The sequence below is a fragment of the Lepidochelys kempii genome, chromosome 9, assembly GCF_965140265.1.
Source record: "Lepidochelys kempii isolate rLepKem1 chromosome 9, rLepKem1.hap2, whole genome shotgun sequence".
In the NCBI taxonomy this organism is placed as follows: Eukaryota; Metazoa; Chordata; order Testudines; family Cheloniidae; genus Lepidochelys; species Lepidochelys kempii.
Window position 1 is genome coordinate 94,054,480 of NC_133264.1, and position 26,962 is coordinate 94,081,441.

Genomic DNA, 26,962 nt, shown 5'->3' on the forward strand with positions numbered 1-26,962 from the left:
AGCAAATTGGCAAAACCAACAAGTTTACAAAACATTTTGATGTTACCGAAATCTGCATTTTTTTGGCCAAAATAAAAGTTTGGTCAAAAAATTTTGCCCAGCTCTGCGTTGATCAGTCTGGACAACAGGCGACGCAGAAGTCAGTAGGAATTGTGCTCGGTTTGGGTCAGACCCAGTTCCCATTTACAAACATGTAGAAACTGGCAAAAACAAGACATATGTTCTGCTAAGGCTGGCAAGATATGAGCAGTGCTTGTTTAAGGGATAATTGGCTTTAGATGCCTTCAAATGTCTTTATGACCTGCAAAATAATTGGGAATGAGGTAAGGACAAGTGCGTAAGCTCTTTAATTAATGGAGTAGAATCTCTAGAATTTTGTAAAGTAGTAGGCTATAAAAGCTAGTAGTGTCATGAGTTTGGACCAGAGTGAAGGTATAAGCTGCAAACCTGTTCCCCAGAGATGGGTAACATAGGAGTCAGTCTGTGATAGTTTCTGTTTAGTAACTCAGCTCAGTTCATCTGAGCCCCCTCTGCCATAGAGAACAGGTGTTCTACAGCACAATGTCTCCTCTTCCTGGGAGCTTTGAGTCTTTTCCATTAAAAAAAAAACAACCAACAACAACTAGGCACGCTCAAAGCTCTGTAGGATTAGGAAGGTCATGTCAGAGTGTATATTGGGACTGACCAGGACCACCAATCTATGTGGCATGTTATGCCAGAAAAGCCAGTGAAAATTAATGCTACTGGGAAATAACTAGAAAGTGAAGCTTTTTGTCTAACACAATATGATATTGCAAATAGAGTCAGAGTGGTTACTGCCCAGTGTCCTTTAAAATGTATTGACACTAATAAGGAACTGAAGTTCTAAGCCTGACACACAGGGGACTTGACTTATCCCTATGGATGCACAAGGTGAACACTCACTCTTTTCACTAGGGCAGCAAAGTCATTCATGCTGGGCGGGGGGGAGGGGCACTTTAAATGATCTACAAAAGCCCCACCAGGGAAAGCTCTCTGAGATGTGACACAGCTGTGCCTCTCCTGTACATCTTGGCCTTGATCTCTGTCCTGCCCCTCCCACTCTCTGGGTGTCTGGCAGCTGTCTCCAAGCCCCCAAGTGAAGTAGGGTATACAAACCTGAGCGACTGTTTCCCCAGCTCCAGGTTGATTTGCGGACACTGTAGGTCTGTAACCTAGGTCCCATCCCAAATTGAATCAGGGCCACCATGTTAATTTTGCTCTAGAAAACATTAGCATTGACACTGGATAAGCTAATGGCAGATCTTAATTTGACAAGTTGCATTTTAAAACTAGGTCACACTGCCTATAATTAAATCAATCCAAAAATTGCTCTATGAGATCAGGCAAGCGTTTCTGACAATCTGTCATGAGTAGTGGCAGATGTTTTCATTTCAACCCAAGTAGAGATTAGAAAATTTCATTTACACCATACTACTGAGGGCCAAACTCTGGTCTCAGTCACATCAGTGTAAATCTAGCATAACCGCACTGGTTTCAGTGTCTTTACTCTGGATTTATACCTGAGTAACTGAGAGAAGGATATGTCCCAGTAAGTGGTGCAAGGTGGATAGGAATATGTGAAATTAACTAATTCTCTGTTAGAAAATTCACGGATGGGACTAGAGTCTCCACACACATCAGTTTTATGCAGGTGTAACACCATTGACTAATGGAGTTACTACTGATTTCACACCAGTGCAAGTGAGATGCTATAGCTCACATTTCAACGACTAGCCATTTTCTAAACAGATGTTCTAATATCACCGGGGGCTGATCCTTGTCTCACTGCAGTCAGGACTCATAAGTTCAATGAGAGCAGGAACACCCATGGTATTTAAATGGCTGAAGTGTTACTCTGAGCTGGTTGGTTTCCAAAGTGAAAGGCTTTGGATCAGTGTTATAGTCTTGTTTTACTTTTTTCACCCTCTTTAAAATAAAAAGAAACAATACAACTCTTCTTTCTCAAGAAGAAGTTTTATGTAATCAGATATGTATAGAAATATACCAGTTTATTATGTTCTTTACAACAGTCTGGGTATTTTGTTGGAGAAAGTTGACCACTCCAGCTATATTCTATATCCCTGTAAGTTACGTCATATTGTTGTCAGTCATCCTGGCATTACAGATCTCCCCTCTCCATCACAACTGACTTCCACTTCATGTCATAATAGGTTTCCCTCAAACCCTACTCCATCAAAAACAGCTTCACATTTTTATCATGCCATTTACGGTCTTAACTTTTTACCGCTTCTTTTAGCCTCCTCTCTTGCAGTGTACCATAATAAGTTCATCTTCATGTTGCGCTCACCTAAGGCCTACTTTTCCGTTCTTGGATTTCCTGCTGGTTCTTCCTTCACTCTACACAGGTATCTTTAATACTAACTAATGCTGTCCTCGGGATTCTGAGACACTCACTTTGCATGATAACATGTTGCATATAACCATGCACATTTTAAGATGTGTATCTTAATGTTAATACCTTGTTAGTACCTCTTTGTATCAAATTATGTCAATTTAGCAAAAAAAGCCTCTTTTTCTTTACCCAGAGCTGTCCTTCAAATAATTTTATGCATGTTAGTCAACATATTTACTAGTTTATTCCCAATTCTACACTAGTCCTGAGCTAGGAGGGAATTGATTTGTGCATTGGAAACATAGGAACCTTGGAACACTGGAACTGAAATATGGATCAGCCCCACGGTCTTTCTAGTCAAGCCTGTTGTCTGTGACATTGCTTGGCCCCAGGTGCTTCAAAGGAAGGTGAACAGAGACTCTCCCCCTAACTCCTCCTAGCTATTGATTGATGGGTTTAAGCTCTGAAGCCTGAGGTTTTATATCCCTTCCAAAACTTACTTTGTACTATTATAATTTAGGAAATTCCTTGTTAGCCATTAAACACAAGGATTTCTCTTGCATCACTCCTATTAAATCATATTCACCACTGACTCCTACAGCCATGACAGGAGTTCATATGAGTCTTCTTCTTGTGAACTCCTGGTGTTAGGTTTGGAGAACCACATCTGTTTTCTGTGCTATTCTCTTCTGGTTTGTTCATTCTGAAGATGAAATCTCATGTGAAAGCTTAAAAATAGGGACCCTATCCTGCACATTCCTCCAGTTTAGGAAGTTTTGCCGTGAGCTAGTCAGCTTTAATTTGCCTTGATGCATATTTTATTAATAAATCAGAGTTTATGAAATTTAGCCACCTTGTAGTCCATGACTATTCTTCCAGACAACCTCATTTGAGAGCGAACAATATTATGGGTGCTCGGATACTACAGCAAAACATTAAATTTTGCATCACAAACAAAATAATAAAACTTGATTCTGCCCATTAAATGAAAACATTTATGAAGCCGATATACCAGCTTTGAACATAAGAGCCAATATTATTACTGGTACTTTGCAACCACAGTAGCATTTTGCACTTTCAAGAGGCATCAGAAGAGGTTAAAATCAAAGCAATCTATGTTATAATAGGATTTTGTCCATTGAATGAAGAGATTAACTAGTCTTCATGAAATGAGCCTGCTTGTAGGAACTGATTCCCCCTACCCCATTACTAGACTATTCATTTAAAAGTAAAGGATTTTGCATATCTAGCATAGCACATATTGAAAAGGTTACAATTATATTAGGGCAAATCCTGCAGTCCTGTGGAAAAGACAGTATATAATTAAAAACGATTATAAAACATACAGGCAAGGGCCATGAATTAAGATCACCTGGCAACCTTAGGCAGCTCTTAACTTCTGAGTGTTGACTTTGCAATCTTAAAATCTTTTTAACATAGCTTTTTTGGGTATGCAATTGTAGATCATTCAGCCAAATAGCAAAGCATATGATAAATCCACCACATATGAGAGTGTTTCTTTACATTACAGCCTCTCCAGACATTTGTGGGGAGCAACATTTTTAGTTAACCACATACCAGCTTTACAAATTTCCTAGCAAACAACTCAGAACACAGGAAGCTGAAAACATATTGTTTACAAAACTGCCATATGCCAAGTCTAACTAATTTCTTTCAACAAGTGGCTAAGCAGTTGGGCCAACTTTAAGACATGACAGCCAAATGCTGAGATAGAACAAAGACAGAAGTTAAAAAGAAAAAGGCCGCACAGCAACTGTGGAGGAAAATGGTCTATCATTACTAACCAGATTCATGTTTTGACTGGCATGTGACACATAAAATACTTTGTAACTGAAGTATTTTATGCAAACATTCGTACCATCTTGCTTTCCTTTCATGTTAGCTGTTATGGTATCCACTATTAGAATGGTTAAAATAATAAAGTTCCTTTTTCTATAAAAAGCCTCATTGCTATGGTTACACACAACTTCTGAAAAAGCAAATACTTCCCCTCCCGCCCGAACTCTTAACTTCTTCTGCCGTCTGTATTGTAAGTTTATAAGGAAAACCATGCTCTTAGTTAATATAATTAGGCTAGCATTTTGGATTACTACAATCTGTATGTTTATAGTTAACACATGCTCATCAAAACACCACAATGCATCAAGATTTATTGTCCTTCAAGATAAACATCAACCTTGGTTTTCCCTCAGTTAATATTTACCTTTCAAGTCAATACATCCCAATATTCAGGTCAACAAAATTGTGGATTGGTTTAATATGTAATGGGACCAAAGAACAAAACAAATTAAAAGAATGATCAGATAACAAAGAGGTCTTTGTACCCTTTTCTATTTACTTTGCTGAAATGGTACAATTAAGATTTTATTGATTTGTGAAAGTCGAAATCTGCCCGTCATATTTTCCAGCAGCACAACACATTTTCCGATGCCTTCCTTTCTACCCCAAAGTGAATTGCATCCCTTTACTACAAAAGTAATAGGTAATACCAGTAGCAATGAATAATATTCTTTAGTACTCTCACACTGCTATTCATCTTCAACCTACTTGCAAACATTAATTAGTTTCTCACTACGCCTGTGAGGCAAGTTGTTACTAGATCCATGAGGATGCATGGCAAGGTGAGGTGACATACTGGAGCTGAGAAATTACAAAGTAGGGCCGGGCAGGAGACAGTTTTCCCAACCTGTGAGAACTGGATATTTCAAAGTTTTCCCCCCATACCGAATTGGGATGAAGAGTTCTCAAACGTGTTAGCAACCTGCAAATTTCAATTCTGGTCCATTGAAACATTTTGCTTCAAAGATTTTGAAACATTTCATTCTGATTTTGACCTCCCTTTTTTAAAGCTTTAAGTATAAAATTAAGTTACTTTTCTTCTTGAAAAGTAATTTCAAACCAAAACTTTTCATTTAAAAGAGGGACTATTTCAAGCGTTTTAAAATGTTTAACTTTTTCCCCTGAGTCGGGAAATTTGTCAGAACCAACCCTTTCCTGCAAGACAGGTTTGGTTTTGCTGAACTGGCATTTTTTAATAACAATTTGTGAACTCTCGTCAGTTCCTAGTCCTGTCCAATACAGAAGAGTTTAGTACTAAGGAGCACACCTTTGTGACAGTCTACAGGTAAATTAAACAGCTGGGTTATTAGTCAATAAACTTAGCATGTAAGTCAAAGAGAACAGGTTGTGCTTTTACTCTTGTACAATATTTAACTGACATTTTAAAATCTTATTAAAATCCAATAATCTAAAAGTCAACATTTCAGACTAAAACATAAGGAGATGCAACTACATTGACATCAAGGGATTTGCAGCTACTTACACCAAAATGTAATTTGCCCCATAGCATTATGCCTCACAGGTAACACTAACAAAGTGTTGTACAGAAAAATGATTTATTGCTTAGTGTGGAATATTGCGTTCCTTTCTGGAATAAATGTTAAGGCAGCATAATGTGACATGACTGTGCTTTTGCCATATCAGAAGAGTGATGATGCCAATGACTTTGAAGAGAAATATAAATATTCACATCTTTAATGCCATTCCTACCTGAAACTTATTTAGCTTTTGCTCAACAACTTCAAGGGAGCAGAGGAGGCAAAATTAGGAGTTCTGAGCTGTTCTGAACATAATCGCAGTAGAGTTTAACATTTGTTTGGGAGCCCTGCCAGTCTTTCCCTGCAGAGTAGATCTGCCTACATTGGCTGCTCAAAAAGCCGTGGAACCATTTTGCATAATGTCCAATTTGCCTGTTTTGCATACTTGCAGATAAATGGCAAGTTATTAGTTTAAAAAAGTGTCCATTTATTTGGGGTAGACAGCAGGCCTCTTGCCCCTGTGCCAACTTCAGGGGCCACTGCTCCCTTCTGTGTGAAGCTGAGACATTCCCTCTCCCCGTATTTCCCATCACTAACTCCATTCCCCTGTTCTCTCTCCAGAGTCTTTGCTCTTTCTATATCTCCTACAACTGCCCCAGCCTCTGTGCCCACACTTCAGCTTTTCTTCCACCCTTCACCAACATCCTGTCACCTCACCAGTTAACACCTCCCAACCTCACTCTCTGGATGACCTTCTGGGGTCCCTTCCAACCCTGATATTCTATGATTCTATGATTCTATGTACAGTATAGCTTGTTTTGCTGAGCTGTTTTCTAGTCATAAATACATAAAGTGCTTCTCTGATATTTTTTTCCATTACACTGTGATAATTAGGTTCACATTGTGTGTGTGTGTGTGGTGGGAAAACTATGCCTGTAGGGTATGTGTAAACACACCAACCATACACTGGGGGAGGGGGAGATGTGTGCGCACCTGTGAAGGTGGAAGAATACAAAATTGTCCCGGTAAAAACCTCTAAGACAGGTTAGACGCACAGCTCATCCATATCACAAATACAGCTTTTCCTACATACACGAGCTGTAAAATTAGCAAGGTTTAGTATCAAATAAGAGAGGTCAAACTTCACTGGACTTGAGCTGAACATACCAAATAAGCCGCAATAAAACCTTTATAACACCTTGTGTGTTTTGAATAGACAACACGTGTTACAGAAAAGCCAAGCCAGAACGTTTGAGAGTTATTTTTTAAATTGGACTATTTTTGTATCCCTCTGGTGGCAGAGTGACTATAGGCATGATGATGGATCCACAATAGGGCAGTAATCCACCCCTCTTCCATTTTCTGTGGAGGGTGAGTGGAGCTGGGTCCTTTCACCTCCCTCTCTGGCCAGCACATGTAATAAATGAAACAGGCGAGCGCCTGGATGACAGGAACCAATTTAACAGTTTGCAAACAAAATTGTGCTGTAGGGACAAATCCAGCTCCCAACCCCACAGTCATGCAGGCTCCCCTGGCATTCGCGTGATTCTGCTCCATAAGGGGTGTCTGAGTGTGGACTGGGCTGCATCCTTGTGCAGGGTACAGAGCTAGTACACAGTTGTAGGGCAGTGATGGGGAATGGGGACGGGTGGGGCGAGAAGCTCCATCGGTGCCTAGATCTGGCAGTTTCCCCACACAGTGCAGATGTACTGGAGCCCTAGAGAACTACCGCATCTCCGGGACTGAAATAACCTCTGACCTCCACTCATTATATGGTAGCAAGCCAGAACTACTTAACCGCCCTTTGCCCAGCCTGCTAATAGCGCTGGGTCCCTTGAGTTGGGCCTAAGAGCAGCAGAGCGTAACTGAAAATACTCCCCCATGATCATTTATGACAATATGTATTCTTTGACTTCAGAGTGGAATCTTGAAGTTCTTTTTCTCCAAGTATTATAGATTTATTCTTTGTATTGCACTAGAGCCTTGTGCCTAGTCATTGTACAAACAAACAGTCTCTTCCCCAGCAAGCTGACAGTTGAAGGCCCTGATCCTTCAAAGACCTACACTCATGCTCAACTTCACCCCATTTATAGTTAATTAAACCACTCTCAGTCCATAATGTTAGGCACATACATAGGTCCTGGAACTGCAAAGCCGCAAGTGATAACATATTCAAATAAAATATATTTAAATATAAAATAAATATATTTAAAGATGTCTATGGGAGAGACACCCAAGTCCCCTTGGATGTGAATGCATGTACAATGCCTGAAATTCAATGGGATTGAGATGGCTGCCGACCAGCTGTGGCCCCACTTAAAATCTCCAGCCTCAACGTACAACCCGTTGAAAAGTCTCCAAGTGAGGTATGAATTGCAAAGGCAACTAGAGAATGGCTGAAAGTAGTCACAAGCCTGAACATTCAGCATTTCATATTATATATACACACACACAAATTACATATAACACAAAAAAATGGACAAGGTTCCATCTGTAAGGAAACATGCTTGGCTTAGACTCAAGGTTTGTTTTTGAATAGGTTTTCCCTTTATTCCAGGTGCACTAGGTGAATTAGGTTATGGTGTCTTGGGGACTGTCTACACTTAAACTGCCACTGCAGCAGCACCTCTGTGCCACTACAGAGTGGACACTACCGATAACAACGGGAGGAGTTTTCCCATCACTGTAGATAATCCACCTCCCCGAGAGGCAGTAGCTAGGTCAACAGAAGAATTCTTCTACTGACCTAGCGCTGTCTACACAGGGACTTAGGGTGTCTTAACTACGCCACTTTGCTCAGGGGTGGGGATTTTTCACATCCCTGAGTGGCGTAGTTAAGATAACCTATTTTTCTAGTTTAGACCAGGCCTCACTCTCTTTGCTTATAAACATAAGTAAACAATCCCCTTTCCAATCCAGTGCTGGCTGGGAAGGCAATGATCAGTAATGAAATGTTAAATTCAATACACTGATGTCAGGAACTCTCAAGCATAATTTATTGAACTCACAATTGCAATCATCCAATCTACTGTAATTGCACTGAATGCATGAGCTGCATAATTTTGTTGGTGAAAAGAAGTAGAGAAATTGAAGCTTGATATACATTAGTGGACTACTTCACTGGAATCATATAAACATGAACATTTGGTTAGCTACAGAAAGCCAGGAAACAAAATTTAACAAATATACTACCTAATCTGGTAGCATTAAAGGAACAGATATTTATAACCCTTAAGGAAGGCTTTTGAACAACAAAAAAAAGTTAAATTCTTTATCTTTTATATTCTTCTGAACAAAAGAAATGACCAAAAAGTGAAAACACTTTCTGATCTGAGTCACTGATGTTAATTCTTTAAAGTGTTCTTCTTGGGTCAAGCTTTAATATGATACTAAAAAAAGTTGTTTGCAACGTTAATTCTTATACACCTAGTAGCAAAAAGAGACAAAAAACTAGAGTACAGAAAGCAAAGGAAGACACACTAAGGATATTGTACCTGTAGCAATTTGGGGGTTTTGGTGATGGGGGCAATGGAAATCTGTCACAGACCTAACAGGGCTCAGTGTTATGCAACAGAGGATTCCCTCTGACAGCATGACTAAACCTTCAGTTATCACTGGATTGTTAGCGAATGTTTGATCTGTTTTATAATTAGGCATTTGGATCCTGGTTGCATTTACAATAGGTTTAATTAATTGTTTATATGGCAGGGATACATTTGGCTTTTAATATTATGCTTAGTCGCTAGAGATAGGTACACAGAATACTTCAAATGGTGTTTGTTAATATTTTATTTCATGGGCTAGATAAACACACATTTTGAGTTTGGCTAAGCCAACAAACAACAGTATCTGCCACCAGTACAGTCTCTCATAAGATCGCCAACTGTTGTACTTTTTTTTTTTCTTTTGTGCTAAAGGAGTCCTAAAGTGCTTTACAAAAGAGGATTGATTTTAGCCTCAGAACAGCCAGGTGAGATTGACAGTTATTACTATACTTGTTTTAAAGCTAAACTAAGACAGAGAGGGGTCAGGTGATTTGCTTAAGGTCACATAGTGAATCAGTTGCAAACTTGACTCCTAATCTTCTCTTGCTACTGAACCAGACAATGTTGCCTCTTTGTTAGTATTTAAATGCCTCTTTGTTAGTATTTAAATGCACGCGACTAGTAACAGAACTCAGTCACTTACAAAAATCACTAGACCAGCACTGAATCGCTAAGAAACACTGAAGAAGAATGGCACCCAGGGTTACATTTTAAGTACGTTCAGTGAAAATGGGAAGGTTACAAAATATACTCAAGTTTTGATGATTTTTTTTTAAATTGATAACCTAATCACTTGAACAGTTGTGTTAGTGAAACTCCAGTTGTCTATAATAAGAGTTGATGTAATGAGCTGTCAGAGGAAGCCTTTTGCAGTGAAAAACAAAAGGCCCAGGAACTATGCTACATATTCTTGAGTGCCATCAACTGGCAATTTATCTATTACTTATATCTGTACCTATTGAGAGCATTTCTGTAAACCTGGAGTAGAGGGCAAAGTTGTGCATTGGGATATACAGGAGGAAACTGTATGATCTGCACGTCCTGTAAGCAAGTCAGCTATTAGTTACAGCACTTTTCACAGTGTATTGCTTGGTGAGTATGATTTTCTCCCCCACGCACAGGATAGGCCCGGATATTAATTCAAAATACAGGGTGAGCCTCAAAGTGTGTTGTTTGTGAACCACAGTCTCTAACCTCTGAATTCTTGGGAAACAATATGCATCCTCACTTTAGGTTGCTGGTGAATTTCCTTTTGAAAAAGAAAAAAACACCCACAAACCCTGCATTTTTTGTTGTTGGTCCTCTTAAAACTTGAGATTCCATGGAGAAAAGAAGAATGGCATGAGCTAACTATGCAGGGCAGGCATTCTTGCAGCTAATGAAAATGTAGCATTGCACCTCAGCCAGTCATGATGCTGAGCAACTGAGCCTTATAGGGAAGACAGATGTGTCACTTTCCCAGGCCTACACAGCAGAAAATTTGCAGGTCTGTTCTGCTAAATAAGACCCACTCGATATAGCTGATAAATATGGACTACCAACATCTTTCTTTCCTTAGTGTACACATAATCACACTCATGCATGCATATTTTCACAATACAAATCATAGCACTCCTATGAAGTTTTAAACCAGTCCACAATAGTGGGGTGATTTTTTTAAAAAAAACCTTGCCACTTCCGGGCTGTGTGCATTTGTTGCCATGGTACAGCGTTAACACACAAAGCTGCTTCTTTAAAAGTAGAATGGTTGAGAGTTCGGAAACTGGCAGCTCTATTTTTATTCTCCGCAGGATGCAGCAGGCACCAAAGATTTTGAAACTGTGCCAGTTCATTTGGCATCTGACAACAACAAAACACTACTTTGTTTATTGGCACATTGATATAAACTTGTCTACTAAATCAAGTTTTCCCAGAGCAAGTGACTTTATTCCTTAGCTGGAAAATACCCCAAATAACAGAAATCTTTGTCTCCTTATTCATTTTCCCACAAGGTTTAGTTTAGTCGTGCAATGTCATTAGGTTTCCATTGGTTAATACCTTTTACTAATTCCCACTTGTTACAGGGTATACCGCTCACCACTGGTCTGGTGCCTCCTCCTGGTCACTCTGGGGATTAGCTCCTGAAGTGGACACCCCCTTGCTTGTTTTGCATACTATCACTCCAATGCTGGTCTGCAGCTCCCCTTGCTCCAGGGCTCCACAGAGTCTCCTACAAGACTTAGCTCTCTGGCAAGGCCACTCAGGTTCCTCACTTCCAGGGTTCAGTCCATCAGTAGTCCTAGGGAGTCCTCAGGTCTAGACCATACCCTCAGTGGCACTAAGGGAGAACCCAGGCTTGCCCTCTCTGGCTAGGGACCCTTAACTCAGCAGCTCTGGGCTTCCTCTCTATGCCTTCACTGCTTCTTCCTTGGACTACTTCCTATACTCTGACCTGAATGACAACTCCCTCACTACAACCTCCAAACACACCTTCCTCTTCCCAGGGAGTGACTGCTTCTTGTGTTCCTACAGACTTTCCCAGCAGCCCCTGTCTATGCCAGGCCCCACCTGTTCCTGCACAGGTGAGCCTCTATCTAAGTAGCTGTCTCCAGCCAAAAGCTCCCCAGTTTGCAGCCTAATTAGCTGATTGGCCCACCTGGGCCAATTCCGCAACTGGCAGGGCTAGCGTGGGGATCTCACCCCATCGTATCATTCAACACTTTTTGCATCGAATGGGGTTTCTATTATTAACACTTCTGTATGTAGACAGCTATGCAAACTATATGCATTAATTTTTATTTTTATTTGGTTTATTTTAAGTTATTACAAAATTATAAACTTATTGATCTGGTCATTATTATGCTAATCTGTAGGGTTTGTTGCAAAGTGTTCTCTCTGCCTCTGCTACAAAAAGTCATTCAATTACAATACTAGTCCCTAATGTCTTGCCTCTTATCATAGCAATGCCAGGAATTTTATCATGTTGAAAGGTCTTTTTGTGTCTTTATTTACACTGCCTGTTGGGGCCCTAATTTACATATTGTTCTGTCTTTTAAAAAATATATATATGTATTACTCAAATTCTGGAAAAAGAAAAGGAGGACTTGTGGCACCTTAGAGACTAACAAATTTATTTGTGCATAAGCTTTCTTGAGCTACAGCTCACTTCATCGGATGCATACTGTGGAAAATACAGACTGAATGCATCCAATGAAGTGAGCTGTAGCTCACGAAAGCTTATGCTCAAATAAATTTGTTAGTTTCTAAGGTGCCACAAGTCCTCCTTTTCTTTTTGCGGATACAGACTAACACGGCTGCTACTCTGAAACGTGTCAAATTCTGGAGTATATGAAGAACCAAATTTCACAGAAACATTCCTATTTGCAATCTTGTAATTCAAAGAACATTATGCAAGAGCCCTAAATACACATGAAGATGGCTCAGAAGGATATAGTCTTGTTTGCAAGTCTTATAAAATAGGACTTTAAAATAAAAAAAAGTAGAAATGTAACAACCTCCTCCAGAAGTAGGAGCTGGCGGATCACGATTAGATTGCATTTTTAATAGCCTGATGTTTCTCCTTCAATCTTCTACCCTGAGTGATTAGACCTTATTATAAAACCTCAAGGACCGTACTAAAAACCACACTACAGGATATTTACACAAGGCTAAGAGACATTTAACTAATTTGTTGCCATATTCCATCACACCCATCAGGTTGCAAATAAAGGTCTGATCCTGAAATGTGCAGAGCATCAGCATTTTGACTTTTTCCACCATTGGGAATGATGGTGTGGAATTTCCAGAGAGCCTCTTACAGGGTCAGGTTCTTATCCAAAGACCTGGAGACCAGCCAGCTGAAAAATATAAAGTGGAAAAGTGCTCTGTTTGCTGGCATGCTCTTCCTTGGATTCAGTTCTATCAGTTAGTAGAGTCATTACATTTTATCTCCCTAGTATTAGTGAGGTGATATAGGAAAATGGCCAGCTGATTAAGTGTCTTCCATGATTTAGTTGGGGATTGGTCCTGCTTTGAACAGGGGGTTGGACTAGATGACCTCCTGAGGTCCCTTCCAACCCTGATATTCTATGATTCTATGAATCTATGGAAAAGCCTAGCCAGAAGATTTAACTGTAGAGAAAAGACCATCACAAGAGGTATACTCCCTCAAACCCTTCAGCTGAATATCAAACTGAGTATTTCTCTATAAACTGCTGACCATTACCCGTAAACGAGACCAAGCCTTTTGCTCCATTTGCCATGCTACAAGAGACATTTATAAGCCCAGTAACTTTCATTTACAATTTGAGTGTGATATAAGGGACATGGGAGGAGAGCTAATTAGCATGGGTGACTTTCCAGAGGAGGGCATCTTTAGACAATAAAAATAGAGAATACAAGCTACTCTGTGTATACTGGGAAAGAAAAAAACATTGCACTGTTGACCCAATTATTAAACATGGGAAACCTAACAAAAATGCTGAAATTGCATGTTTGGATGCCAGGATAGGTAAATAATGCCATCTCCTTTTTAATCCAGAAACAATTCACCATGAGTGGGACAAATAGATTGAGGGGTAAATACTCCCAAGGGTTCAGATTTGACCTCCCATTTTTTGCATATGTGATTTGCACCTGCACCTCTAGCTATCTAATGTGCAGCACGGGCAGGAGGAAGTTGGAAGTGAAAGTACCTAGTTTTACACAGATAAGGTAGGTGAGGTAATATGTTTTATTGGACTAACTTCTGGTGGTGAGAGAGACAAGCTTTCAAGCCACGCAGGACCTGAAGAACAGCTCTGTGTGGCTCCAAAGATTGTCTTTATCACCAGTAGAAATTGGTTCAATGAAATACATTACCCCACCATGGCTTCCTAAGATCCGGCGATTGACGACAACCACACTGCATACAACAATGGTAGAGTTGCCCTGACATTTAGCTGGAAAATTATTCAAGTGCCAGCCAAAACCCACAGCAGTGAAGTAGCCCTTTTGAAAGGTTGCAGAGTCCTCTGACTTCAAATGCTTGTGAATTTTACCCATCCTAAGTAACTGGTCTCGACAATAGTCAAGCTGAATTAATGGAGAGACGCCTACTTCGGCACCCATGTTACATATTAATTTTAAAAGACGACTTAATGTGCTAAGGAATCCTCCAGATAAAATATTAATTTTGAGCCTCGTAAAACATCCCCAGCTTCATAAGCCATTTGCAAATATGTTGTGCTTTTTTAGTAAAAGCTTCACACTGCACAAATTCTGGTGCTCCGCAGAAGGCTATTAATGAATGCCAAGGTTATTGCTGAACATGTAAAGCTAATTCTCTCTTTTTAAAATGATTTTTGGTGCCTTCTATATGGATGTGCCCAGCCCCAAGAATGAAGGAGATTCACAGAATTCGAGGTCAGAAGGGACCACTGTGATCATCTAGTCTGAACTCCTGTAAAACACAGGCCGTACGACTTCCCAAAAATAATTCCTAGAGGAGGTTTTTTAGGAAAAAAATCTTGAATTTAAAAATGGGAAGCCATGGAGAATCTACCATGACCCGTGGCAAGTTGTTCCAAAGGTTAATGACTCACTGTTAAAAATTTGCCTTATTTCCAGTCTGAATTTGGTGTGCTACAATGAGGTGTGTGATAGAGATGATGAGGGAAGGTGATGCCATGTCACAATTCATGGCATCTGCACCTGTGGTCCATCAAGGGGTCCCACTCGAGGATTCCAGCTCCCCAGCCATTGCCTCTCTTGGGTGGAGAAGGGTCTATTTCTCCCATCACACTGGGGTATTTCCAGACTGAACAGGTCCCCGTGACCTCCCCAGCCAAAGACAGACTGAAGAGGCACTATGTGCTGTTCACCTTCCTGGGTTCATCAGTAATTTCCCTGGACTCCAGGGAGATTGCTGATGAACCCGGGATACTGAGTAACACATACCACCTCCTCAGCCACCCCAGAACCTGCATGGGGCATAGCAAAAGCTCAGGTTCTTCTTCCGGAAGAGAAGAACTTTTGAATTTTCACGGGATGACTTGGGGTCTGCAGAGGGGAGGAGCAGCTGCGGAGGCTCCGGCCAGTCCAGGGCTCCTCCAGGCTCCAGCAGCAGAGCAGGGGAGAGGGACTTAGGCTGTGAGGGGAGCTGAGGGGTCAGGGCTCCAGCCACAGAGGGGGGCAGAGGGGCTACAGCTGCAGAGAGGGGCAGAGGGTCTTGGGACTCTGGCTGTGAGGGAGGGAGGGGGGCTTGGGCTGTGAGGGGGTCAGGAGGGCTTGGGGCTCTGGCCACAGAGGGGAACTATGGGGGCTCGGATTCCAGCCACGGGAGGGTCAGGGGGGCTTGGGGCTCGGGCCACAGGGGGACAGGGGGCCTTGGGGGCAGAAGGGGCGGAGCTGGGGGCTAGCCTCTCCGAAGTGGGGCTCCTCCTGCTGCCCATGCACACAGCTCTTTCTAAGCAAGCATTTTCCTTCTTAAGGTGAGAGCATTACAGAGAAAAAACACACTAAACACAAGAAAAAAACCTACATGCCTGCTAATTAGCTTACGAGAGATCACTTGGCCTCACCTGGCAACAGGGACCTTTGGTGGTGATTAGTCCTTCAAACCCCACTCAAGGGTTTCTCCGGTGGTCAGCAGTTTATAATTTTGGCTCTGAACTAGCATCTTCATGGCTCTTTTAACCTGTTTGGGCTTTGAAGCCACCACAAACAGGTAATCAGCCAGACAGTGGGTTTCTGCCCCACGCACAGCATTGAAAGGATGGATCTGGACATGGGTCATGGCATTCCCCTCCTCCCATGTATTTCTTAGGAATCCTGACACTTTGTCTAGTGCAGTGTTTCTTAGCACAGCTAGTCCCTGAGATTTCCCTGACACAGTTTGCGAAGGCAGCAAATTGGTCCCTGGTACATTAACCATTCTCGTTTCAATTTGATATGGTGTCAGAATATTTTCTACACGATCCTTTTCGCTTCCTCCCTATTACATTCTATAGGACTTTTGCACAAGGGCAATCTTCGGAAGCTCCCCCAGTTTACTGACTCCTGCAACACATTTCATAGAATCACAGAATATCAGGGTTGGAAGAGACCTCAGGAGGTCATCTAGTCCATCCCCCTGCTCAAAGCAGGATCAATCCCCAACTAAATCATCCCAGCCATGGCTTTGTCAAGCCTGATCTTAAAAACCTCAGTGCATAGCAAGGCAAGTGTATTTGCACAATGAACACAATGAGCCATGGTCTTGTGGATAGATGTAGTTTTTCCCAGTCCTGGTTTGGAACATGCCGAGTTCTAACATAACATTTGACAATTAAGTCCGCATTTCTACTGCTTCTCAAAAGGACTGCCCAATGTAACTACAGGGTAGATTTCAACCCAGCTTTATAAATAGATCAGACTATTCCATGTGCTCCAGAAAAATAGAAATTCCTTGCCAGTTAAGTCATTTTAACCAATCCCCATAATATAATGTTTGCTTTCTGTTGGAGTTTTATATTTATGCCATATTACATTAAGTGACATTCTAGTACTGTCTCCAGATGTCTTCAAATCATGAATGGCTAGATTTTACTAGCCATATTCACATTCATTGTTGCCTTCTTTTGGCCTTTATTCAGTGAGACACTCAACGTGCATGTCTAACTTGAACCACATGAGTAGACCAATTGAATGGGACAACTCACATACTTAAAGTTAAGAACATACTGAATACCTTCCTGAATCGGGATCTCTGAGTATTCTCATTGAGAAAAGGAAACTATTAATGTAGTCAAAGTTACTTAACGTGAGTAGGAGTGGTTGAATCCAGCCCTAGGACTGCCATTTCAAGCATCTGTATTTGATGCATAGTTTTCCCTCTGCTGCATACCAATTGCTTGAGAAGTTACTCACCCAAAAAGCCCCATAAGCTTCAGTGGATCTACTCAAGTGACCATCTCCTCATCAATATGAATATAAGGGGTTCAAAGTCTGGACCTAAGGAAATAAGAAAGAAAAACGCAAGAGTTGAAATTGTAGCCCCTTGAAGTCCATCATTAGCTCCCACTGATTTCAGCAGAGCCAGGATTTCACCCAGTGTGTTACACAGACTGTAAGTATTAGCGTATACCCCAAGCATTAAAAAATCATGAGTTATGCTTCATAAATAATTAAGACAGGAGATCAGCTTAAAGGCCACAAGTTTTAAAAAAATTAATTTGGGGCTTTTTTTTTTAAATTTACCATCTACTTTTTTAGTCTTTGGGGAGTTAGGATCTTACTTTTGCAAAGAAATGATAGCTGACGCTCTTACCATCACTTGACTGTGGGAGTTAGGGTTTCTGAAAGAGCACCAAGTACTTGAATATTGTGTGTGAGACCTGCCATAAAGGTTGGAGCTGGCAACGCTGTTTTTGCATTACAGAAGCCTAGGTACTTCAGCACGGGGGCAAGCAGTTTATTTCTGCAACAATATTTGTTTCAGAAACCAATGCTCGCTTGATAGATTTCTCCATGCAATGAGAACCACCACAACCAAGTCAAGACATAAAGGAGTGATTCATACTAATAAAAATAAACCCAACATTATGATACTGAATCACTATCAATGTGTAGTAGTGTGGCAGGAGGCAAAATCCATTAAAATGCAAAATAACCACAATATATATTTGTCTGTATCCTCTTTATATATCTTTTTGGTTTTTAATGGCCACAGTCTGAACAAGTAACAATAAACATTTTCTCTCTAATAAACTAGTATGTCATTACTGTGATGTCAAATAATCTGCAAATATATAAAACTGCCTCTGGAAGAATGCCAGAGGAAATTTTTCAATTGGACTTAAATGTATTTCATTTTTTGCTTAGTATAAGCAGATTTTCTGTTTTACTTTTAAAATTTATTTTACTTTAGACACCTACAAGGAGGACTTGAAACATTTCAGTCATGGCTATGTCCTGAGTTGGCATATTTTTGTAGCAATCCAGAAATGCAACTGTAAACTTTTTTTTTTTTTTGACTCTCACACAGATCCTGTTTGGATGTTCTGCAGTCATGAAAATGAACAGTGAACGGCTGTGCTGGCAGCCCTTCAAATGTAAATGAGCTAGTTGATGGCAAGGCCCACCTGATATCTAGCATGAACAGATTGTGGAAGGTGACCAAAAGAAAGGAAAGGGGCACAGAGGGCAGAGAAGGAACCAGCTTAATTAAAGAAACTAAACCATGCATTATAAGAAAATATGTTAAAGTGCCTGAAAGAAATATGAAGTTTGCTCCAGGAAAATCTCTTCTGTGCTAAAATACATTAGTCTCACATACTAGAATTATGTCATGCGTCCTTTTATGTAAATAGCTACTTTGCTCTAAAATGTGCTGATTTAGCTCAAACTAAATAAAAAATAACCACAAGCATTAAGATCCTCTCAAATGTAAGGCAGGGAGCACATTTGACCCATCATTTTTCCTTGTTAGCATCAGGCACGGCAGTGTAGACTAGTGAGAATGGCTGTAATTGCAAACTATTAAAATAGTCTATGCAGATCTATTTTTAAACATTCATATTTCAATCAATGGTGCAGAAGGAAGCTAGAGTCGAAACACTCTATTCCAACAGAATTTGCATATTTGTGGCAGTAGTCTGATTCAAACCAATTAGACCACATAGTTATCTATGAAAAACATATGGCTGTTGATAAAGCCCACTTCTGTTTAAAATCTACAGGATTGCATTTGCATAGCAAGAAAATAAAAGTTGGAGGATGTTATTCTCCAAGGACGAAGCAAACTGACGAGAGGAACTCCTTGGACCAGATCCTCAGCCAGTAAAGTCATGCTGTACTGCTTTGCTGAACTGGGATGGGATTACTTGCATGTTTAAAAACAAGCGTGTGTTTAAGTGTTTACTGAATCAGGGCCTTAATTTCTCTGCATCTCAGTTTCTCATCTGTAAAATGGGGATAATGCTTCCTTTCTCCCACTCATTATTATCAGTCTATTTGGATTGTAGGCTTTTCAGGATAGGGAGTGTCTATTACTTTGGATCTTAAGAACAATGAAAAATCAATCAGGTTCTTAAAAGAAGAATTTTAATTGAAGAAAAAGTAAAAGAATCACCTCTGTAAAATCAGGATGGTAAATACCTTACAGGGTAATCAGATTCAAAACATAGAGAATCCCTCTACGCAAAACCTTAAGTTACAAAAAGACACAAAAACAGGAATATACATCCCATTCAGCACAACTTATTTTATCAGCCATTTAAACCAAACAGAATTTAACACATATCTAACTAGATTGCTTATTAGACCTTTACAGGAGTTCTGACCTGCATTCCTGATCTGGTCCCGGCAAAGGCAAAAAACAGACAGAGAGGACCCTTTGTTTTCCCCCCCTCCAGCTTTGAAAGTATCTTGTCTCCTCATTGGTCCTTTTGGTCAGGTGCCAGCGAGGCTGTCTTAGCTTCTTAACCCTTTACAGATGAAAGGGTTTTTCCTCTGGCCAGGAGGGATTTAAAGGTGTTTACCCTTCCCTTTATATTTATGACAGAGAGTTTATCTGTAATGAAAGTGGGAAGAGAGTAATTCCCGGAAATGCCATCCTGATGTTGCTGGTACCTCCAGAAGTGATGGGGAAAACAAAATACATGACCGCTTTGGGTAGCTACAGATTTAGCTAAGTAAATATCTTGCTGTACATCAGTAATCAATCAAGCAGCATCATGCTCAAGTTTACCATACCCAGTTCTATATACAGTGCCTGGAATATTCATATAAGCTTCGTTAAGCTTCTCTTTGTTTGGTTCTTTTACTCTAAATGAGGCATTCACATGATTTGTAGAGTGACATCATTTGCAAACTGCTGGTCAGAATCAATATCAATAAAATAAAGAATGAATCCCCCCTCATCCATTTGAAATTCTAGTTCAGCACCGTGTAAAGTTACAACATAAGCTATTTTTTCTCCTCCCACACATTCCTCAGTGAATATCATTTCATAGTAGATAAATTATTCCACAACGACTGAATCATGGACAGCTAGGGGACCTGACCATGGGTCAAAACAATGCAATATTTCTTTAAAATACAATAAAATAACCCCCCCTATCAAAATTATCCACAGATAGTCTATCACAGTTGAAGAGGGACAGGAGATAGCACAAGATTCTCTCAGTGGGATTCAGCAAGGGACTCAGCTGAATGTTGTTCTAGTTAAACCCTGAACTAGTTTTGGTCCCTCTGAGAACTTGTTCTAAGATTGTATACATTCCATTCCATGGTAAGCATAGCAACAAAACCACATTTTAAACTTGTGAGCACATTTAAATAATATGGCTGTTTTAAAACTCAGAATGCTGGAGTCTATTAACAGCTGCAAAATTTCAGTTCATGCTTCAAAACAGGTCTCTCAAGGCTGTTAATATAAAAGGAAAGTCAAATAAACCCCCAAACCTGCCAACCCTTAAAAACTGTAATGAGCTGAAACCAAAATATCCAGTTGCTTGAATATTTATTTAAGATACTTTGCTCAAAATGCCCACTGAAAATACCCAGTTGAGCAAAAGAAGTTTTGACATGCAAATAAAAATTCATCACTGTTGGCATTCTTTTTACTGATGAATGAACCTTGAAAGGCTTGGCGGAATAGAGTCTGATACTGAAACCACTACTCACAAGAGTAGTTCAAGTTCAATGGTTCTACTAGAATAAATAAGAGTTGTAGGATCAGGCTTTCGGTTTGGACAAGCAACAAAAAGTTTTAGGCTCTGGTTTTAGCAAGGCACTTAAGCACACAAGTAAAACATTGGCTTCACGGAACTGCCCACATGCTTAATAGGCACCTGCTTAAGTCCCTGGCTGAACTGGGTGCTGCAAATCTGTTCAGTGCTATTCAAAACTCTTGCCTCTGAAACATGGGATGTTCTGCAAGAAGAACCTTATTCATAGTGTTTCCAAACTTCTAGTTCCAGCCCTGAATGAAAATATATTATTTGTAGGGCTGTCGATTAATTGCACACCTTTAACTCAAAAAAAATTAAAAACACACGATTAAGTCAAAAAAATTAATCGAGATTAATCTCAGTTTTAATCATACAGTTAAACAATAGAATATCAATTGAAATTTATTACATATTTGTATGCTTTTCTACAGTTTCATATATATTGTATTTTGTGTTGTAATTGAAATCAAAGTGTATATTACTTTTATTACAAATATTTGCACTGTAAAAATGATAAACACAAGAAATAGTATTTTTCAATTCACCTCATACAAATACTGTAGAGCAATCTCTTTATCATGAAAGTGCACATGGAAAATGTATTTTTTTTGTAACAAAGCTGCACTCAAAAACAAAACAGTGTAAAACTTGAGAGCCTACAAGTCCACTCAGTCCTACTTCTTGTTCAGCCAATCACTAAAACAAACAAGTTTGTTTACATTTACAGGAGATAATGCTGCTAGCTTCTTGTTTACTATGTCATCTGAAAGTGAGAACAGGCATTTGTATGGCACTTTTGTAGCTTGCATTGCAAGGTATTTACATGCCAGATATGCTAAAGATTCATATGCCCCTTCATGCTTCAGCCACCATTCCAGAGGACATGCTTCCCTGCTGATGACGCTCATTTAAATAATAATGTGTTAATTAAATTTGTGACGGAACTCCATTCTGTCAACAGGGGGAGAATTGTACGTCCCCTGCTCTGTTTTACCCATATTCTGCCATATATTTCATGATATAGAAGTCTCGGATGAGGATCCGGCACATGTTGTTCATTTTGAGAACACTTTCACTGCAGATTTCACAAAACGCAAAGAAGGTACCAATGTGAGATTTTTAAAGATATCTATAGCACTTGAAGCAAGGTTTAGGAATCTGAAGTGCCTTCCAAAATCTGAGAGGGACAAGGTGTGGAGCATGCTTTCAGAAGTCTTAAGAAAGCAACACTCTGATGTGGAAACTACTAACCCAAACCACCAAAAAAGAAAATCAACCTTCTATTGGTGGCATCCGACTCAGATAACGAAAACGAACATGCATCAGTCAGCACTGCTTTGGATTGTTATTGAGCAGAACCCATCATCAGCATGGATGCATGTCCCCTGGTTGAAGCATGAAGGGACATATGAATCTTTAGCATATCTGGCACATAAATATCTTGCAACGCCGGCTACAACTGTGCTATGAGAACACCTGTTCTCACTTTCATGTGAGATAGTAAACAAGAAGCTAGCAGCATTATCTTCCACAAATGTAAAGAAACATGTTTGTATGAGCACTTGGCTGAAGAAGAAGTAGGACTGAGTGGACTTCCAGGCTCCAAAATATTACATTGTTTTATTTTTGAATGCAATAACTTTTTGTACATAATTCTACATTTGTAAGTTCAATTTTCATGATAAAGAGATAGCACTACAGTACTTGTATTAGGTGAATTGAAAAATACTATTTCTTTTGTATTTTTTTACAGTGTAAATACTTTAATCAAAAATAAATATAAAGTGAGCACTCTACACTTTGTATTCTGTGTTGCAATTGAAATTAATATATTTGAAATGTAGAAAACATCCCAAAATATTTAAATGAATGGTATTCTATTATTGTTTAACACACTGATTAATCACGTGATTAATCACAAATAATTTTTTAATCACGTGATTAATCATGATTAATTTTTTTAATGGCTTGACAGTCCTAATTAGTTGAAAGTTTTAAATTTTAAAGGTGAGGCTGAGAAGCTAAGACTATAGTTTTGACCTCTTGGTTCAAATTTTGGGTAAAGATTCATGGCTTCTTATGTTATCCAAACTGCTAACTGCTGCTGAAGATAAATAAACTAACCACAAAAATAATTTCTTCATGTCCCTGAATATATTACACCTATCAAACGCTCTCAGCCAATACTGAAAGTAATAGCATGTCAAAGTGATGTTAAACAATCTTTCCCTTTTCATATTTTCTCCAGTCCCAAAGATCTCCCCTGCCCTCTCCCTGTAATCTCCTTCCTAACCCTGATCAATGCAGGACAACCCAGACTTGGAAGAAAAGGTGAGTCTTGTAGCAAGCCTGATGGTCAAAAATTACAGGCTCAGATGATCCAAAATAAGAACTAGTCAGGAATTTTCCAATAACTTTTTTTTTTATATTGGAAAATGCAATTGTCAAAACTAAAACTGTTCCCAGGAAACTTTTCCCGGTTTTGACAAATCTCCCAATTCATTTTTTTAAATTGCAAAATTGGATATTTTGGCACTTTCTAAATGAAAAGTTGGGGGGGGGGGCTGGTGTTGGTTTTTTATGGTTTAAAATGATCTTTGGTCTAAAAACTTTGTTTATACTAAAAACAAGATAAAAATGTAAAAGGTCAAAAATTAAAATGTTTCAAAATTATTAAAATGAAATATTTTGATGGAGCTAATCATATCTATATCTATATATATCAGATTATCAATTCATGAAAATTTGAGATTTTGACTTTCATCCTGGACAGGAAAATTTTTTGAAATGTCAGATTCTCCCAGGATGGGAAGACAATTCTCCACCCATCTCTCCCCAAAATGACTGTTCCATTCCCAACACTTGAATGAGAACCCTATCTTCCCTTTTATTTCCCTCTTCCAAAGAAGCTTGAGAAACTGATGACTTAAAGGAGGCAGAGACAGGAACAATGTTTGTATTATCATTTAATTCCGCTGCCTCCATGGTATTCTTCTACTAACCCAACCATGTGAAACAACTGCCATGTACTGTGTCATGTAGATAGACCTATGCCTGTTTGAAGAACAGGTGTTTCTGCTTCCATTTCACAGCAGCCCGGTTTTTAAAGGATGTGGGAGCAGTCATCAACGAGACAGCATGAACACATAACCTTCGCTCTTAACCATTTCTCTAATTGCAGAGCCTGCGGATAGTTTAGAAACTTGGTGTATCCCAGTGAACCACTCTTACATTCTCTCCATTGGCTCCAAGTTCTTTATAGTTTCTGCAGCTAAAAGGGCAGTTGTTTGGGTCAGTAATCCTGTGAGGTGATGAATGGCCATGGGATGCATTATTTGGCCTATTCTTTTCATCAGGACAGAATGTGACAAGCCCATGTATGGGTGCAGGGCAGGAAAATGCAGGGAGAAGATGCACACACAAAGTCTTTGTCCTCTTTCGTGGTTCTTTCGATTCCTGTTATGCTATAGCACAATTATTCTAGGTTTCAGAGAAGCAGCCGTGTTAGTCTGTATTCGCAAAAAAGAAAGGAGTTCTTGTGGCACCTTAGAGACTAACAATTATTCTAGACAATTATTCCAGTATGCTATAGTACACCCATGACTCTAGTATCATCACTCAAATCACACTTACTTCCTGAACCAATTCCCATGTGTTAATCTGGGTTAAGTACCTAAATTTAGGCATGTACCCAAGGATCTTGCAGAATCAGAGCCAAAGCCAAGAGTGGCATCACCTCTATGTCCCAAAAGGAACTACTGCACGAAGAAATTGTTTATAATATAGAGCAATTCTTTCTCCAAACCTTCCACTGATGTAACGTTCAAATTTAAGAGCTAAAAATCACCTATGTGCATTGCCCTTCTATAGACTCTTACTGCTTTCCTGTCCCTCTCATTATTCTGACTTTACCATCCCTGATTGTGTCCAGTGGCAGATGGCTTTAAGACATTTGGAGCCTATACCATGAGGTAACACCTGCAGGATTATTGGGGTACCCTGTGTTCATGGGTAGCGTGGCTTCTTAAGGCAGAAGCTGTCCAGAGGCTGGTAGAAAACTTCTTAAATATAATAAGGGCTAAGCAAGAGTTTTTATTAGTTCAGCTGAGGCTGTGCACAGAACAACTTAATAATTATGATAAATATTTAATCAAGCAACATAGTTTATACATAAAATAATTTTAAATATGTATGCAATAACACTAAGAGGCACCAGCTTAGTAAATTGGTTGAATATATACAGGACTCCCAAATCATAAGAGCGAAGACTTTAATTATACTTTCATTATTTGTTAATAAGAAAACTCTTCAGAGAAATTAAGGGGGGGAATGGTTAGAGATATCACACTTGCTAAAGAATACTAGAAAGAAATTTCTCTTTCTGATGTCATAAACCTTAGAGGGACAGTACTCATATGCATATTTTGTTCCTGTTTGTGTGTGTGTGTGTGCACGAGCATGTGCAGCAAAGGTGAACTTATTGGAAACCAATATGTATAAGGCCATATACTGTCCTTGCTCTCTAGAATTCCCAGACGTCAATAGAAATTAGAACGAGAGTCATATATGGCTCAAAATGCTGCTGACTATTGAACTGGAAGGATTTACTTCCATATTGTTAAACTCTGGTTTCAAGGGTTTATTTCTTGGCTATAAAAATTCACTCCAGGCTGATACTTTGAAATGTAGCATATAAGATCTCAGACTATAAAATTAACTCTTTAAAAGGTTAAGTGAATGCAAGAGAAAAATAAAATCAAAACAACCAGTCTCATGTAGCTGACCACTTTTATGAATAGAAGCCAAGGGCTTGAATTTTGGTTTCAAACACAAAAGTTACATGTAACTACAACATTGATCTTGCAATATTACACATTTGATAATGAGTGGCCTTGGGTATACACATGCTAATAAAGCACTCTTTGTCCTCCCCCAAGGTGCTTGGGAACAATAATATACAATAAAAAAAACCTCTAAAACACAATAAAATGCCATCAGAAAAATAAGTTACTAAAACTTCAAGCAAGCAGAAGAAATTGGCAGAGGACAGCGTCAGACAGAAAGTTAATAAATGTGACGGCAGCAGCAATCAAAGAGCACATTTGGACAATAGGTTTTTGCAGCAAGTAAAAGTGGGAAGGGAAGGGACTGGGAAAGATGCTGAGAGCTGGGTTAGATTATAAATACACTGAGTTGAAATCCACCAAATAGTTGACAACCAACCCCACCAAAGTAAAAATAGAAAGAAAATACACACCTGAAAGCGGGCAGTATGTTTCACATACACAGGCCAAGTTAAAGTCATCTGTCCTTGCCCTTTTTGGATCATTTGATAATGTGACCTGAGGGCACTGTGCACTCCTAGGGCATCCCTTCTTCATACCTTTCAGTGGCTTCGTACCTTCCAGGACTACCTTCTCGCTAGCAGACGCAACAATTCTTTTGTGTGTGTGTGTGTCTACTGCTGTTTCCTGATTCACTGCTGGGGATTTCCTCCAAGTATGAGGTCCAGAACCCTAAAATCCTATCTCAATTATCCTCTGGAGAAGGTGTAATTTCTACAAATTAGGGTCCATCCATAAAAAGGAGAAGAGAGCCATCTTTCCGTTGGCTATCACCATTGCTACGAGGCACACAATACATGAAATTTGTGCTTTTAAGTCTTCTGCAATTTGTAACAAGCAGAGTGAGAGGGACTCTGCCCACCTACTATATCTGATGAGATGGTGGCAATTACTGCACAACAATGAAATCTTGTGGGTGACCAAATGATTATTTCAAAATATGGTATAATTGATTTCAGCTAATTAGCATATACTTAAAAGAAAAAATGCAGGAATTTCCTAATAAAATACTGCCATGTATAATAACGAATACCAATTAGGACTTTTACATAACATTCACAATTAGGGATGTAAAGAGATCAGTAAAGCCTGAGTAGAAGGTAGGAATAGACATAGCTTTCTTGGAGGCCAGTCAAAAACTGTGGGATGAACTCCTTCAAGAACTAACCAGACCACCTTCTGCTCCAAT